The 18,453-nt window shown below is 41.2% G+C and overlaps 1 non-coding gene across 1 annotated transcript; it reads left to right on the plus strand.

Moving 5' to 3' along the window:
- The first annotated feature begins 17,753 nt into the window (after positions 1–17,753).
- On the plus strand, positions 17,754–17,867 carry LOC125446934 (U5 spliceosomal RNA). The gene has a single exon (XR_007246495.1). It is a non-coding gene; the product is annotated as a U5 spliceosomal RNA (small nuclear RNA).
- Positions 17,868–18,453: the final 586 nt, after the last annotated feature.

Below are 18,453 nucleotides of genomic sequence, written 5' to 3' on the forward strand. Positions count from 1 at the left end.
AACTCCTGTCCCACTTGATGCACAAACTCCCTGGACCATTGTTACATAAACATTAAAGACACCTACCATTCCATCCCCCAAACACATTTTAGTAAATCAGACTATAACGCTGTGCTCCTTCTAGCAGATTACGAGTAGAAACTGAACTCTGAGGATCTGGTGCATACAGTCATCCTGTGCTCAAATGAGGTAACGGACAAACTCATATGGGATTGTTTGGACTGATCCATATTCAAGAACTCAGCAGCCAGCCTAAATGAGCATACCACTACTGGCACAGCCTTCATCTGTAAGCGTGTAGAGGACTGTGTGCCAAAGATGTTAATCCAAATGCTCCCCGATCGGAAATCATGGATAAACAGGGTATTTCATTCCCTATTGAAGTCCAGGTCTGAGGCGTTCAAGTCAGGAAGCCTGATGTTTGCAGGAAATATTTCATAAAGTTGTCAGGAATGCCAAGAGACAACACCAAGCTAAACTTGAGTCTCAAACCAACCACATATCAAACCTGGCAAGGCTTCCATGATGTAACAGTCCACAGAGTAAAGTTGAACAGAACTGCTGGCAATAATACAACTTTCCTTGATGAGCTCAATGCACCCCATGTTCGTTTTGAACAGACGGCCAGTGAAATGATGCCACCTGCCAATCAGCCTAGGTTACACCTGTACCTACAGTCACCACCACAATTGTCAGCTTGGCCTTCCTTTGGGTGAACCCCAGAAAGTGACTGGCCTAGATGGAGTCCCCAGCCAAGCACTCAGATCTTGCATGGTCTAGCTGGTGAGAGTATTTGCAGACACCTTTAATCTCTCCCTACTCCAATCTAAGGTTCCCATCTGCTTCATGAAGACCTTTGTTCCACTGCCAAAGAAAAATCAGGCAACATGTCTGAATGCTAACAGCCGTTGACTCTGCTACCAATCATTATGAAGTACTTTGCGAAGTTAATAAAGGCACACATCACTTCCAGCCTCCCAGACTGTCTTGGTCCCCTACAATACACCTACCATTACAACAGACCCACGGCAAATTCCACCTATCTCCCTGGCCTAATGCTCATGCCTGAAACATCTGGAAATACAAGGACACCTACCTATTTATTGACTTTATCTCCACCTTTAACACCATCATTCCAACCAAAGCCTTCTTTAAACTCCAAGACCTCGGACTCTGTTCTCCACAACCGCAACCCCAACCTTTTCTGAAAAACCCCCTTCCCCTCCACCATTTCTGAAGAAGGATCTAGGCCAGAAATGTCAGCCTTCCTGCTCCTCTGATGCTGCTTGGCCTGCTGTATTTATTCAGCGCTACACCTTGTTATCTCTTCCTTCCATTGCCTCTGTCTGCACTTCCCTCTGCCTCCACAAAGCTGCCAACACAATCAAAGACCCCCTCCCACCCCGCTTATACTCTCTGCCACCCTCTTCCGTCAGGCAGAAGATTCAAAAGTTTGAAAATAGGCGCCAGTAGATTCAAGAACATCTTCTTCCCTGTAGTTATCAGACTTTTGAATGAGCCTCTCACATATGAGAGTTGAGCTTTCTCCACCTTTTCTGCAGTTGTGACACAACATTCTGCATTCTGTTCTCTTACTTATATATTTAAGTTAGGTGTCACTTGCCTGGATATAATGCAAAATAAAAATCTGAAAGAAGTGCCAATGCTGTGAATCAGGAACAAAAACAATGTTGCTAGAAAAGCTCAGCAGGCCTAAACAATACTTTTCACTGTAACTTGGTACATGTGATAATAATAAAATCTTATCTCTGGACTGTGGGAGGAAACGACTCAACACAAGGAGATTACACAAATTCCACACAGGCAGTTGCTTGAGGTTGGATTTGAACCCTGGCCCCTGGTGCTCTGAGGCAACAGTGCTAAGCGCTGAGAGATTATGCCTAGTGTCCTGGTGAATACTGATCCCTCAACCAACGTCACAACATCAGATAATCTGGTCCTAATCATATTGTTGTTAGCGGGTCTTTGTTGAGGACATGTTGACATCTACATTTCCAACATTACAGCAGTGTTTACACTCAAAAAAGTTGCTCGCTGGCTGTAGGGATCTTTGAAATGCATTTATAGAATGCAAGTCGGTAATTCGTATTTGGTGCCATTCAGGTGAAAAATGTGCTGTGAGCCTGGATAAAGCTGGAATTCCATCTTTCAGACCAGGGGCTCTTTTCTTGTGCACTTCCTTACACAGCTGGGCTGCTTAACAAACATACTGCGCATTCCTCATGGTGCTGGGTTAATCAGCTCTGCAAACCTTGTGATCAATCCATGATGAGAAATTAATCCCTCGGAGCAATCCGTTACGGATATATCCATTCCATTTTGAAGAAAAAGTTTGGAATGAAATGCTCAATTTGAAAATGAATTTTAATAATCAGAAACTTCACGTTTATTGATTCCTGATCCTAATTCAATGTTCATGCCTTTTGTGTGTTACTGGCTGATTTTCTGTTGTTGTTGAGCTTGTAGCAAATGTACCCAATCTTTGTGAGAGACTGTGGAATTGATACCTCAGTGCTATATTAGTCTGTTCAGCAAAAGATGCTCGCAAAAGAATGATAGAGAAGTATTCTGCTTGGGAGGAGGGCTTACAGCCTCATTGTGTCTTTTCAGGGAGCTTTCCAACACATCCATGTCCTCAGCTCTTTTCACTTCACACAACAAATATTTCCTTCCTTAATTATTTTGCTAATTTCCTTTCAAAACTTCCAACTGAATCTGCTTCCACTCTCAGGCAGCACACTCCAGTTAGATGTGAGGGGCTCTTGTGGTACAGTAATAGTGTCCTTACCTCTGAGCCAGGAGGCCTAGGTTAAAGCCCTTCCTGCTCCAGAGGCATGTGTCCCCATATAGGTTAATTAGGAAATGTCTAAATGTGTGGGGAGATAGTGGTATAGTGGTCATCTCACTGATTCCCAAAGTCCAGGCGAGTGCCTCAACCTCTGTTATACTCAATACATACCACAGCACTGCATATTCAGCTAATAAATCTGAACCCAAATCTATGGAGACCATGACAACAATCATTATCTTGAAAAGCTCCCAGATTCACTTTAAGAAAACGAAATCTGGCATTCTTCCACAAGTGTGTAGATTCAACGTTTGGATAGATAGATTCTTGACCTGCTGGGGCATAAAGTGTTACAGGGTAAATGTTAAAAGGTGGATTTGAGGAATGTCAGATCCTGTTGGATGGTGAAGTAACTTCAAAGGACAGCATGGTCTACGCCTGTCCCTATTTCGCATGGTCTCATAGTCTGGTTTATATGTGCCTCCAGACCAACAGCAATAAGTGTCCCCCCAAAATAGCCGAGCAATCCAGTTAGGTTCAGGGACACTTGGGAATGGGAAATATACATTGGCTCTGTCAATAACACTCATACATCTCCCATGAAAGAAGAAATTTAAAATTTGCTGGTCTTAAAAAAGTGACCTTATCTCCTCACACTTCTGATTCAATACTGAGTTCAACAGCTTTAGGGCTTGAGCACCCTCTCCCATGTTCTTACCCCAACCCCCACATGCCAGGCCTTGTTATCACATAGTCTGCCATTGCACACAATCCATTGTTAGTCATTAACTGTCCCCATTGATAGCCATTTACTCTCCTAGCGTGATTTTTATATACTCCTTCGTCTTTCCGTCTGTTCTTCTCTTTTTTTGGGGTCTAACCCCACCTACCATTTGATCCTTACCCCCTCCCCTATTCTATCTTCTGTATATAAACCGACGTTTTCATTGCTACCTTCAATAGTAAGGATGGGTTACTTGACCTGTAAAGTTAACTGCAATCTCTCTCCACACATGCTGCCAGACCTGCTGAACTTTTCCAGCAGTTTCTGTTTGTGTGTTTTGTTTCTGATTTCTAACATCAGCAGTTCTTTTGGTTTTTATTCCTCTGGGTCTTTTGACTATGATCATAAAATTATGTCCTCTGGTTTACCATCCCTCCTTATCTACTTCATCAATGCTTATCCTTTGCTAATGGACTCCAGTTAATATTGTTTATCATCGTATCAATTTTCCTGTTTTGCTGATTCCACTATGACCAGCTTGCTCTGGGTTCTCCACTGGCATTGCCATTGAGAATTCTGGTGAACATTTCTCATGTTCCTCCATCCGGCATCCTGGTTCCTTTGAAATATGTATATATATTTTAAAAAATCACCACAATGCCTCCTAATCCATCACATTTTTTCTTAGGGTCTTCACAGTAAAGTTCAGTGCCATCCAATCACCAACCTATGATTTATTACATCTTTCTGGTGCACGCCTTCAGAAGCAGATGCCATCCTGCTCCACGGGCCTCGATGTTGTACTGAGATTATCAAAGTTAGAAATAACCAGAGCACGTCTGTGTGGAAAACAGCCTTTTTTATTGCATTGCAAAATTATTCCCCCTCCCCCAATCCTTGTACCGCTTTACGGCTAACTCCTTGCACTTATATGATGCTGTTACCATGACAATGTTTATCATAGGGTTGATAAAAAGAGGACTTCATTAATGTGGCACCTATCTCAACCTTGCAAGAGCAGACAGAAGAAGTAGGAGCGGGAGCAGGCCACTCTGTCCATTGAGTCTGGCCCTCCATTCAATCAGATTGCAACTGATCCAGCTATATTTTCAACTCAATTTTACTGCATGCCCCACATCACACACTTCGACTACAAGTCTGGGTCCAGTATGAGACCTGGCTGCATTGACAAGGTTAATGGTGATAGCTGTGTTGGCGGAAGCGGGATGCACCGGAGATTGGCGATTCTCAGTCCAGTGGCGGGCTGAGGATATTCTGCTCTAGGGCCATGGATGAACACTTAATAAGAAGGACTCTAAAGTTGAACCTTATTTCTTTATTTTCCTGCCTTAATATTGTATGTTTCAGGTTTTATTTGTATTTTACAATAGTGCTGAAAAGTGGAAATCCTTTGCAACACGCTTCACTGTGTTTTGTAACAAAATACACGTGACAATAAATAAATAAATCAGCTGTTGTTACATTAGACAGGCTGCCTGCACTCTGGCTATACACTCAGTCAATAGTTCTCTCGTCTCTGAGTCTGGAAGTCCTGGATACAAATCCCACTTTAGGGGCAACAGAGTGAAAATTGGACATAGCGTTTGCTGGAAAGGATACATTCCACCAACTTCTGCCTTAGTTGTATATGTGACAGGGGTTTGGTTAGCTAGATGGCCTGTTTGTGGTGTAGAGTGGCACCAACAGCATGGGTTCAATTCCCGTGCTAGCTCAGGTTATCATGAAGGACCTCCCTTCTCAACCTCTCCGCTCACCTGAGGTGTGGCAATATTCAGGTTAGCCCCAGCACCATCTGTCTCTGTCTAATGAAAAAACAGGCCAAAAGTCAGGTAGGATTATGGTAACTTTACCTTTGCACTCAGTGGTGTGCTGGGGATACATCCATTTCTAACCAAGCCTATAGTTTTTTTTAATTCAGGACCTGTTGTTCTCGTTGACTGCATTGGAAGACATTCCAGACCAGCCACAAATCGTTCTGTCAGTGGCTTCCCAGTTGATAAGAGTTTGCAGTTGTTTTTGACATGTAATGTAGATGCTTATTGAGGAGACAACTCTTTAGCCAGACTGCAGGTGAAGAGCAGAAGTCTTGAATGTACAAAGTGCAAAGGCAATTACATAGTTTAAATAATGAGGAAACTAGATAACCACATGAGGTAGGAAAAAGTAGAAGCCCATTCTGATTGGTTCAGTAGCTTGGAAGAAAACTGATATGAAGTATAAACCCCAGTTGGGTCGATGGGACATGCATCTTGTTCTGCACTGTATATTCCATGTAGCTCTCTGTAACATTGGAATACATGTATTATTGCAGTAAATAAGAATTCAGCACTTTGAATTAAATGAATTAAATTGAATTAGCTTTATTGTCACATGTACTCAAAAAGTTTACAAGTTTCCAATTACAACACCATCTTAGGTACAAGGTACCTAGGTACAGATTCTTCAGTACAAGTTCTTAAGGAGAAAAAGTATTAGAAAAATAAAAGAAATAAAAAGCCCGGCATTACAGATTGTAGAAATAAACTGGAAAATTAGAGAAATTACAAAGCTCAGAACGACAGACTTTCTAATCCAGTCCATGCTGGAACCCAGGCTCCAGTCTGCACCAGGCCTTGACTCCAGACTACGCCAGGCTTCACCTTGACCGGGAGATTGCTCTGGAATCACCTTGAGGCTGGAATTTCATGCTGGGCTGAAAGACCAAAACACCAGGTCGAGAGACTGACTCGTCAGATTCCTACTGGGACCACCACGCCTGGACAAGGGGTTGCCTCGTTGCATCCATACTGAGGCAGGGAGTTCAATATCGCTCTGAGGCTGGGTGTTCATCTTGTCTGAGAAGAAAGAAGAGAAAAGGAACACAAAAGATAAAAAAACAAGAAAAGGAAAAGAACCAGGCAGAGTGGATGAGTTCCTGCTGAAGTATCGCTCACAATCTCTTAATGTTCATGTTAAACTGTCATCTCATACTCTGTTTGTGACAATACCATCTTAACTAAACTATTACTTTAGAATGACAGAGTTGGATTTTACCTTAAAATGACTAAGTAGCATTTTTGAGAGTTTAATGTATGGTTTCTCACTGCGAGTCTTACCGAATTTTCACACACTTTTCTCTGAAACTCACCTCATTTTATTTTTATTGTCCGTCCCTAATTCCTCAGAGGGTGGTTAAGAGTTAACCACTTTGCTGTGGGTCTTTAATCTCATGTAGGCCAGACTAGGTAAAGATGGCACTTTCCTTCCCTAAAGGACATTCATGAACCAGTTGTGTCTTTCCTGACAATCGATTCATAGTCATAATTAGACTCTCAATGCCAGATTTTTTTTATTGGATTCAAATTCCACTGTCTGCCACGGTGGGATTTGAACCTGGGTCTCCAGAACGTTAGCTAGGTCTTTGGCCTTGCCAGTGATGAATTTTTTAAAAAAAATTAGGATTGGCCTAAGCTGGACACAGACTTTGTTCTGGTTCACTGCTCCCCTGCCTGAAGACTGTAGCCTAGGGAGGGCCTGATTGCAAGGGGATTTGTGGCAGCTGAAAGCCCAAGCTGCATTTAATGCGGCACTGAAACACCCTCACAGACAGCGCAGCGATCAATGAAATGTCCAAGCTCTCAGCATCAAACCGTGCAGTGCCCTGACACTCTGAGAGCACCACTAACAACTGAGAGGAAACTAACATCGCAGGCCCAGGGGATACTTTTAGCTGACACCTTGCCACAACCTGAGGAAAAAAAACTGGATGCTCTGAAATTAACAGAAGAAAAACGAAAAAATGTATGACAGAAGCTGTATCAAATTGCAAATCAATTCAATCACCTTAAAGGAACATAATTATCTTGAATGAGCTGATTAATTGTTTTCACCTTGTAATCTTTTTATTATTCAGCAATAAAGAAAGTGCTGGAATTTTTTTTATATTTAATGAGATCCCATAAAATATGCTTCGAAATGAAACCAGGGATATTTCCAAAGTAGCGGCCACACAGGCTGATGTGATTTCTGATTGAACGCTTATTTATAAGGCAAGTAAATACAGGGAGAATGTCATTGTGGTTTACCATCGCTGGGCGAGCAGTCTAGAGGCTGAAACTAGAATAAAGCTGTGATCCCACCAACAGTAGCAAGAGAAATTCAGATTCAATGAATAAATTCTAGAATTAAAATCTCATCTTAGGATCGATAACCATGAAACCATTGTCATTAAAAATCCTAACCCGAAACAAAAAGCTGCGGATGTTGGAAACCTGAAACAAAAATAGTAATTGCTGGAGAAACTCAGCAGGTCTGGCAGCATCTGAGGAGATAGAAACATCATTGATGATTTGGATCAGTGATAATGGGAACTGCAGATGCTGGAGAATCCAAGATAATAAAATGTGAGGCTGGATGAACACAGCAGGCCCAGCAGCATCTCAGGGGCACAAACTCTGATGAAGGGTCTAGGCCCGAAACATCAGCTTTTGTGCTCCTGAGATGCTGCTGGGCCTGCTGTGTTCATCCAGCCTCACATTTTATTATCATTGATGATTTGGAGTCTGGTCAGCCAGTAGTGTTTAATTTGGATAAATGCAAGGAATTGCATTTTGGTAAAACAAACAAGGACAGGATTTATACAATTAAAAGTAGGGGCTTGGGTAGTGTTGTAGAACAGAGAGACCTAGGGTTCAGTTACATAATTATTTGAAATTTGCATTGCATATAGACAGGGTGATTAAGGTGTTTAGGATGCTTGCTTTCATTGCTCAGATTATTGACTATAGGAGTTATGTTGAGGTTGTACAGAATGTGAGTGAGGGCTTTTCTGGAAGGAAATTATTAAACGAGAAAGCGTTCAGAAGAGATTTACCAGAATGTTGCCGGGAAAGGAGGTTGGATAAGGTAGGACATTTTTCACTAGAGCATAGGAGGTTGAGGCGTGATGGAAATTTATAAAATCATGAGTGGCACAGATAAGCTGAAATGTAAGTGTCTTTTTCCCCAGAGTGGGAGACATTAAGGCTAAGGGTCATACTTTTAAGGTATGAGAAAGAGATTTAAAAAAGACATGAGGAGCAAAATTTTTACACAAAGAGTGGTTTGTGTGTGGAATGAACTTCCTGAGGAAGTAGTTGCCGCAAGTGCAGTTACAACATTTAAAAGACATTTGGTTAAGTACATAGAGTTATCGAGTCATACAGCAAAGAAACAAACACTTCAATCCAAACAGTGTATGCCGAACATAATCCCAAACTAAACTAGTCCCCCCTGCCTGCTCCTGGCCCATATCCTTCCAAATCTTTCCTGTTCATATATCCATCCAAATTGTAATTGTACACACATCCACCACATCATCAGGAATCTCATTCCACATGTGAACCAGCCGTGTGCAAAAAAATTGCCTCATTTCTTTTTTAAATCTCTCTCCTCTCACATTAAAAAGGTTCCTCCTAGTCTTGAAATTCTCCATCTTAGGGAAAAGAAAACTAGCATCAACTCTGTCTGTATCTCTCATTATTGTATAAACTTCTGTCAGGTCACCTCTCAACTTCCTACACTCCAGTGAAAAAAGTCCCAGCCTATTCAGGCTTTCCTTATGACTCAAACATTCCATACTCAGCAACGTCCTAGTAAATCTCTTCTAAACTCTCTCCAGATTGATAATATCCTTCCCATAACTGGCCAACCAGAACTGGGCACTGTGTTCCAGAAGAGGCCTCACCAATGTCCTGTACAACGTCAATATAACATCCCAACTCCTATACTCAAAGGTCTGAGCAATGAAGTCAAGCATGCCAGATGCCTTTTTAGCCATCCTGTCGATATGTGACACAAGCTTTAAAAATTATGTACCTGCACCCCTAGGTCACTCTGTTCTATAACACTGCCCAAACCCTACTATTAATTTTGTAAGACTTACTCATGTTTGTTGTACCAAAATACAATAGCTAACATTTATCTAGTCTGAACTCCATCTGCAATTTTTCAACCCATTGATCCATTTGATCAAAATCCTTTCGTAATCATAGAAAGCCTTCGTCACTGTCTACTATGTCACCAATTTTGGTGACATCCGCAAACTTACTAGCCACGCCTTCTGTATTCTCATCCAAATCACTCATACAGTGACAAACAGAAGAGGTCCTCGAACCGATCCCTGTGGAAAACTGATCACAGGCCTCAGTCCATAATTAACATCTACTGCTCTGCCAGCATCAACTTTTTTAGTAACTTCCTCGAAAAGCGCAATCAAGTTTGAGACATGATTTTCCTCACACAAAACCACGCTGACTATCCTTAATAAATTTTTGCCTCTCTAAATGTCTACAAATCTTAACATTTATAATCACCTCTAACGATTTACCCACAACCAAAGTCAAACTCAAAAAGTTTATAGTTCAGTTGTCCCTACAACCTTTCTTAAACTAAGGTACAACATTAGCCACCCTCCATGGATCAGGCACCCCACCTGTAGTTATAGATACTGCAAATATTTCTGCAAGAGGTTTTGTAATTTCCTCCCTTACTTCCCACAACATTCTGCAATAGATTAGATCAGATCCCAGAGTTATATCCATCTTTATATTGTCTAAGATTCCCAAACTTTCTCTTCTGTAATGTGAACTGTTTTTAAAACACCAAAGTTTATTTCTTTGCATTCTCTACAGTGAGAACTACTTGGAGGGATAGGGCCCAAAGTTCAAATAGGTGTGACTAGTTTAATTTGGGATCATGGCCAACATGGGCTGGTTGGACTGAAGGGTCTGTTTCCTTGCTGTATAGCTGACCCCACTTCAGAATAACTGAAGTCAAAACTTAACTCTGCTTTCTCTCCATAGAGGTTGCTAGATCTGAGGATGTTCTCCAGTAATTTCTGTTTTGTGTCTTTAGAAACCCATCTGCTTCCTTCATATCCTTTAGGGAAGGAAACTGCCATCCTTACAACGTCTGGTCTACGCGTGACTCCAGGCCCAACGCAATGTGGTTGACTATCAACTGCCCCTGAAATGACCCAACAAGCTAGTTCAAGGGCAATTAGGGATGAGCAGCAAACTAGCATGATGAGCACAGCCCATGAAAATAATAAATATTACAAGAAAAGTAGAATTGACATTTGCTCAAACGATTGTTAAGAGAAAGGTATTTCTTTTCAAAATGCATCAGCACATTGCATAAGTGTTAAGGTTACCTCATAGCATGTACTCACCCGAGGATAAATTTGTATGTGAGATATTATCAAATCTTCACTGGTGATGCTGGTAATGAGTCCGAGGAAAGTCAAAGTGTGACAAAATAATTGTGATACCAGAAATTTTCAGTTATCTGTTACTGCTCGTGGGATTTCTCCACCAGGAGCAGAGCTGTGAAAGGGAAAACCTTGGAAAACTATCTTTTGGTGGAGCCTTGCCTGTAGTGAGTCCTGAGATCAAAATAAACCAAATAGTTTGCCAACAGAATTCAATCTTCAAACGGCAGGCGGGGGGGGGGGGGGTGCGCTGTGAGCATACCGATGGTATCACTGGTTGAGCTGCCTAAATAGAGACAGGGGCATGTCCTGTACTCCGCTTCCTGGAGTCAATGACCAGCTCCTCTATTTCATTGAGGGAGAGATTGGTGTCTTTGCACCATACCAATAAGCTCTTTATCTCTTTTTTATACTCTGTTGCTGTTTGAGATCCATCCCACTACAGTGGGTCATCAGCAAATCTGTGAATGGGGGTAGAATTGAATTTAGCCACACAGTTGCGAGCGTATAAGGAGTATAGTAGGGGGCTGAGTACACAGTCTTGCTGGGCTCCACTGTTGAGAATTGTTGTGGAGGAAGTGTTGTTACCTATCCTTGCTTTTTGTGGTTATGGGTCAGGAAGGCAAGGATCCAGTTGCAGAATGGGAAGCAGAGTCCTAGATCTCAGAGTTTAGAGGTAAATTTGGAAGCTGGAGCTGAAGAATAGAGCAGATGTTTAAAGCATTGTAAATGCAACAGATAAAAATAAGTGTCATCTCGGCATAGATCTGAGATGTAAAACACACAGCAGTGGTTACAAAATGCTGCTTCAGTGATTTATATAAACTGGGCTTAAATTCTATTGCAGTACTGAAGGACAGCTACACCGTCAGAGGTACCTTTCCTCAGATGAAATGTTCGAACAAGGTCCCATCTACTCTCTCTGGCATAAAACATCCCAAAGGCACAATTTGAACAATAATGGTGGAGCTTTTGTGGAGTCCTGATCAATGTTTATTTGGTAACAAGCACTTAATACAGCTGGCCAAACACAGGAATTGTTGGAGAAACTCATTAGGTCTGACAGCATCTAATGTCAGAAAAACAGTATTAATGTTGAATGGAGAAGTGTTCATGTTTGATTCAAAATATTAACTCTGTTTCTCTTTCAAGAATAATCATACCACACTCAAAATGTTAACTCTGTTTCTGTCTCCTCAGATGTTGCCAGACAGACCTGATAAGTTTCTCCAGCATTCTCTATGTTTTCTTTTTCAAAATTCCAGCATCTGCAGTGCTTTGATGTTTCTTAAAACTGATGATCTGATAATGATCACATTGTTTTTTTGTGGGAGCTTGCTGTGCATGAATTGTTGGCCACATTTACCCCTTTGCAACAGTGACCTCCCTTCACAAGTACCTTGCTCACCCTAAAATGATTTGGGATATCCTAGTTTGTGAAACTCATTCTATAATTTCAAGCTTCTTCTCATTTTTTTAATTTCCATTCCTTATGTTTGCAAAGCTGCTGACACCTCAGTTTTGATTTCAGTTGTACCTAGTTTTGACTTGTTACTGCTATAGAACATGTGAACACATTTTGAACTGGTTATTCCCAATAGAAGAGTTGCAGTAACACATCGGCTTTCAGTAACTGGATGGTATAATAGGGCCACTGCGATGTAAAAAAATATATACACGTGATCTAATCCTGGCAGCATCTCTTGGATTAAAATTGTACATGCATTGTCAATTCAATGCTCAACATAACTTGCCCTGAACAAAATTGTTTTAATGTGGGTTTTCATCCATCATGATAACTTTCAGGTGAGATGTTAGAACAAGATCCTACCTGTCTATTTAAGCCAGGGACAGCTTTTTTACACAGGGAGTGATCCTTGTGTGGAATAAACTACGAGACGACATCAATGTAGGTACAGTTACAAGATGTAAAAGACATTTGGATGATTACATGAGTAGGAAAGGATTGGAGGGATGTGGGTCAAACACCAAACCAGTTTTGTTTGAGAACATGGTCAGTATGGATTAGTTGGATTGAAGAATATGGTTCCATGCTATGTGACTCTAAGTGACTATAATAGATCTCATTCAAGGAATCATAGAATCACACAGCACAGAAAAGACTATTCAGCCCATCTAAACCTCTGTATCCCTTCTCTCCAGTTAATCCTTCTGTTCTAATCTTTCCTAACAGTACTTCAACTTCTTGCTCCTCATGCACTCATCCAGTTCCCTTTGAAAGTTTTTATTGAATCTCGATCCACTGACCCATCGGGAAGCACATTCCAGATCACAGGTCCCCACATAAACCTGATCTCCTTATCTTCCTTTAGGATCCTTTATCAATGATCCAAAGTCCGTGCGCATTGGTTAACAAAGCTACTAGCTTCTCTTTATTCTGTGAAAACCCCTCATCGTTTTAGAAAAAAGTATTAACTCTCTCTTCAACCCTCTTTGCTTCAAGGAGAATGGTCCCAGTTTTCTTGAATCTGTGCATATCTAAGTCACTCAAAACTGCTTCTTCAGAAAAAATAAAATGACTTACTCTTCAACCATCGGGAAGACACAGATAACTGTTCATTATCTCAATGTCACTTTTTGAAAACTTGTCACATTCTGAAAGCTGGCTACGTTTTCTTATATAATAGTAATTACTTGTTGTCTATGAAGTAATTTCAGTTTATCCTGAGGATGCAGAAAGGGTTATCTAGGTAAGTTCTTTATATTTATTGTACTCCACGCTTTCTTCCTCTCTGTCTCTATGATCCTGAATTGGATGATTTCACAATCTCAGTCCCAACAACAAAGAATGCATTTGTGAGCTTAGCAACAAATCCCATTGCCAATTGTTGTGCCCTACCAACACATTTTCTTGCCTGCTTCCAATGCACTTTGTTTACTCTCGCCCAAGCATCATTCATGCCACACAAGTTCCAGGCAATGGCCATCTCAGATAAGGGAGAATCCAACCATCGCCCCTTTATATTAAATGGCATTACCAATTGCTACATCTCCCACCAACTAAACCCTGCAGAGGGTTGCCATTGACTATAAACCGAACTAGATTAGTAATATAAATACAGTGACTACATGGAGAGGGTCAAAGACTTGGAATTCAGCAGCGAGTATCTCATCTCTTTGCTCCTCAAAGCCTGCCCACTATCTACAAGGCACAAGTCAGGAGTGTGATGGAATATTCCCCGCTTGCCCTAATGAGTGCAGCTCCAACAACTCCCTTAGAAGCTTGAGACCATCCAAGAGAAAACATTCTGTTAGAATGATACCCCATCTAATAATTCCACATTTGTTTGAACCATTTGTTCTAGATCAAAGAATCCCTCCAGTGTGGAAACAGGCCCTTCAGCCTAACCAGTCCACATCGAACCTCAGAGGACCCACCCAGATCCCTCCCTTTATAAGCCATCTAATCCACACATCCCTGAACACTACGGGCAATTTTGCACTGCCAATCCACCTAGCCTGTTCGTCTTTGGACTGTGGGAGGAAACTGGAGCACCCAGAGGAAACCCACACAGACGTGGGGAGAATGTGCAAACTCCACACAAACAGTTGCCCGAGGGTGGGATCGAACCCAGGTCCCTGGTGCTGTGAGGCTGCAGTGCTAACCACCGAGCAACCGTGCCAGCAGATTATGGCTAATCTGATTTTAAATTTGACTCTACATTCCTCCCTGATAATCCTGAATCCCTGGTAATGAAGAATCTTTCTACCTCTGCCTTAGAAACAGTGCTAACCACTGTTCCACTGTGCCACCCCGTTCTGAAGAAGAGTTTTACAAGACTCTTCAATTTGAAGGACAGATCCATCAAAATAACTATTCACCTGCTTCTCTTTGTGTAGCAATATTGTGAACACTGGCAATTTTCACACAGAGATTAGAGGCATTTGACAATGTCCCCCCAACCCGCTCTGTTAACTCTGCCTGTTGAGTTTCTCTGGCACTCTCTGTGTATGTTTTAATTTCCCAGCATCACGGTATTTCACATTTATATTTTTGACTAACCTGTTCAGAGATGTTATGACGCACCTCTGGATCAGGGGGCACTTCAGCCTGGGTCTCCTGGCTCAGAGGCAGGGACACTACCATTGCACAACAAGATTCAAGAAAGTAGAAAGCAAGTGGTGGCTATGGAGGTTCAGGCTGGTCTTCCCTTCCATCCTTTCCTCTGAACTTAGGTGCACAGGGCATATTTAAGGAAAGATAAAATCTCCTTCTACCTACTCCTGGCTTGTAAGGAATTGAGTTGGATATTGCCATAGAATTCAAAAGAGCAGGTCTAGTCTCTCAAGATGTGGGAGTGAAGAATATCCTGGATTGTACTTTATTCTTTTCGAGGCCATCAGTGTATTCGAACATTGCCTTAGGAGATGAAATGCTTTGTGAAGTGCCCTCAACTAGATAGGTTCCAGCTATGGTATGTAGCCACTGTGAGCTTCAAATAACTCATGGTCAAATAACTCATGGCATTCTCTTACATTGAGTTTTAATCATCCTATGAAAGGAGGAAATGTTAGAAACAGTTAGCCTGGAACATCGTATTGTAGGTGAGAGACATAGTACAATTTGAGAGAAAAAAAATTAAAACCATGCATTTATGTCATACTTTTCGCCAGTTTAGGATGTCCCACAGTGCTTTGGAACTGATGAAGTAGAACCAAAAGGAAAGCTGAAAATTGGCTTCATAAGCATTGCCAATACTTAAATGCTGCAAAGAATGTTCCAGAACCAAATTCCAAAATCTCGGCCAGGCCACAAAACTGAAGGGAGAGCAAATACTTCAGCTCTCTGTGTGAAAATTACCAATATTCACAACACTAGTGCACACAAGAAAATCGGGCGAATAATTATTTTGATGGAGCTGTCCTTCAAATTGAAGGATAGTGGTGCTGTTTATGCCATGCATTAATGTAATCAAGAGCAGTAGGTATACTCTGAGGAAGATTTTCAAATAAAATGTCAATTTTTTCTTCCTTCTCAAAGAACTGTGTTGGTAGGAGCTTGTCAGCAATCCCCCCAAGGCAATTAGTGATCATCCTTTACAGCAGGAAGCTCAGTAGATATAATGATGTGAACAGTATAAATTAACGCACAATGTTCTGCACAATTCTATCTCCAGGCCTTAATTCCTCTCTCTTCTTCCTCCCTATTGATTGATGTTCCAGTAGTAGCTATGACCTGGAGAAGATGAGGCAAATAACTTAGATGTAACTAAGAGGAAGCTAGATAAACACATGAGCGAGAAAGGAATGCAAAGGTATGGTAGTAGAATCAGTGTTGATGGGTTGGAAGTCTAGTGAACTGAACTAATGATTCAGAAACATGTGTTCAAATGCCACTCTGGCAGTTGCAAAATATAAATTCAATTCAATTCAGAGAATTAAGAATGATTTGTTATAAATAAAATAATATCTGGAGCAGAATCTTCTGAACTGGAGAGGACCTCAGCTATGAGTTGGAGAACTAGCAAGACACTTATGCTGCCACTTTTCAATAAGTGCCACCATACCACAAGCCAGTCAGGCACTGACCAGGCTATTGCCTGGTCTTTCTTTGGAATCAAGGCTCTGGGGCAGAGGCTTCACTTACACAGAAGAGAACGTCATGAGTTCAAGCCCCACTCAAAAACCCGAACACAAAATCCAGGCTGACAGTCCAGGCTCTAGGCCCAAAACGTCAGCTTTTGTGCTCCTGAGATGCTGCTTGGCCTGCTGTGTTTATCCAGCTCCACACATTGTTATCTTGGATTCTCCAGCATCTGCAGTTCCCATTATCTCTGACAATCCAGTGCAGCATTGTTCTGATCAATAGGAACCAGGTTGTTTGATTTCTGGTGAGCAAAATCTAATTAAAGGATGAATTGGAGGAGGTTACACCACTGTGAGCATACCATTTACAAGGCTAGTGGGATGGTGGATGTGAAGAACAGACTGCAAACCTATGCCATCAACAGAGGAGCTATGGTAAATTATAAAGGTATTGGAGATTGGGGAATGCTGTACTGACAGAAGCACTATCTTTCAGATGGACTCTAAACTAAACCCAGTCTGTCCATCTCAAGTGACTAGTCAGCAATTGTCGAACTGTTGAAGACTTTTCGAGATGTCATTTCAAGACTTTGAGACAATGCCAGGGAAAGAGTTATTAGCCAAAGACACCACAAGGAAAAGGGCTTTCAGAAATGACAACAACAGTTCTGTTCAAAGAGTTGAGGTAATCTGCAAGTGCTGTAATCACAGAACTAGTGGGGAAATTTCTGAAGAAAGGCCCGACCCAAAACATCAACTTTCCTGTTCCTCTGATGCTGTGTTCCTCTAGCTCCACACTGTGTTATCTCTGACTCCAGCATCTGCAGCTCTTACTATCTCTGAGGAAATATATTTTGTTTTTCCCTTTCACTCTCCCAAAGTATGCTGTACCACTGAGCCAATCCATACAGACAACTTCCAATTATTCAACTACAGAAACCACTGCAATTGATGAATTCTGACCTCGGGCTTTCAATACCTTCACTTCAGAAAGAGACACATTCAAAACAAGTAACAGGCCTATAACAATAACAGACTGAGCATCTATGCAACTTTATAAGTATCTTTCATCCATATCTACTTTTAAATCTATGTTTCTGACTGTTAGATAATTAATGTATTTCTTTCCTAACAATAACTATTTGAAATAATTATGTGATAAGCTAACCGTTGATATGTTTTAAAACTAATGCTTTTTAGTCTCAATGATCTGAACAAATTTGCAGTCCATGCATCAGATTGCTGACAGGGCTAATATGATTGTGACAGTTATCAACCCAAAACATTAACTATTTTTGGCACTCTGTAAAGGCTGCTTGATTTGCCCAGTGCTTCCAATGTTTTCTGTCTTACCTCCTTCCGAACTACCTATTGATCCCATATTAGGAATGGGTCCCCTACCTCTGCTGAAAGCAATCAGCAGTGTGCTTTGGCTTCTCTTCAGACCATATAAATCTTCCTCCTTTTCCTAAAGATTTCCATGGAGAGCAGCACTCAGAGTTTTAAACAATTTTCCTTTTCTATACGCACTTCCAATACATTCAAAAGTCACCCCAGACCCTTAATTGATTGTATTGTTTGGCAGTCTGTTCTACAAACCCACTGTTCCTTTAGCCTTGTAAATGGTATGCTTAAGTCCACAGTTCCATAGTCAATAATCTTGGCTGTTCTGAACTCCTCCAATTCATCTTTTAACTAGATTTTACTCGCCAGAAATCCCAACAACCTGGTTAATATTGATCTCAACAAACTAAATTAGATTAACAACATGGCACCAAATATTCTATCAACATAAAGTATTTGTTCAAAAACATTTTTAATGAGGGGGAGTATCTCATTAGAATTACTGCGCTTTGTATCTGATCGGCTAATCCCCTATGCTGTGCTGAGAATATATTTCTAATGGGCCAGTTCCAATGCATAGATCTTCTCTGGTTTTGTGCTGTGAATGAGTGCATAGCTTTTCATGGCATCTGTAAAGATGCAGTGAGTTTGCAATCACATCGAGTTTGCAATGTTTCATTGCATTGTTAACAATCATTAATGCTGTTAATACCACTTCCCATACTGCAGCCAAGTCCCTTACTTCTAGCGTCTGAGTCATAAATACATGGATTTGGCCAG

Source organism: Stegostoma tigrinum, chromosome 36 (assembly GCF_030684315.1).
Source record: "Stegostoma tigrinum isolate sSteTig4 chromosome 36, sSteTig4.hap1, whole genome shotgun sequence".
Lineage (NCBI taxonomy): Eukaryota > Metazoa > Chordata > Chondrichthyes > Orectolobiformes > Stegostomatidae > Stegostoma > Stegostoma tigrinum.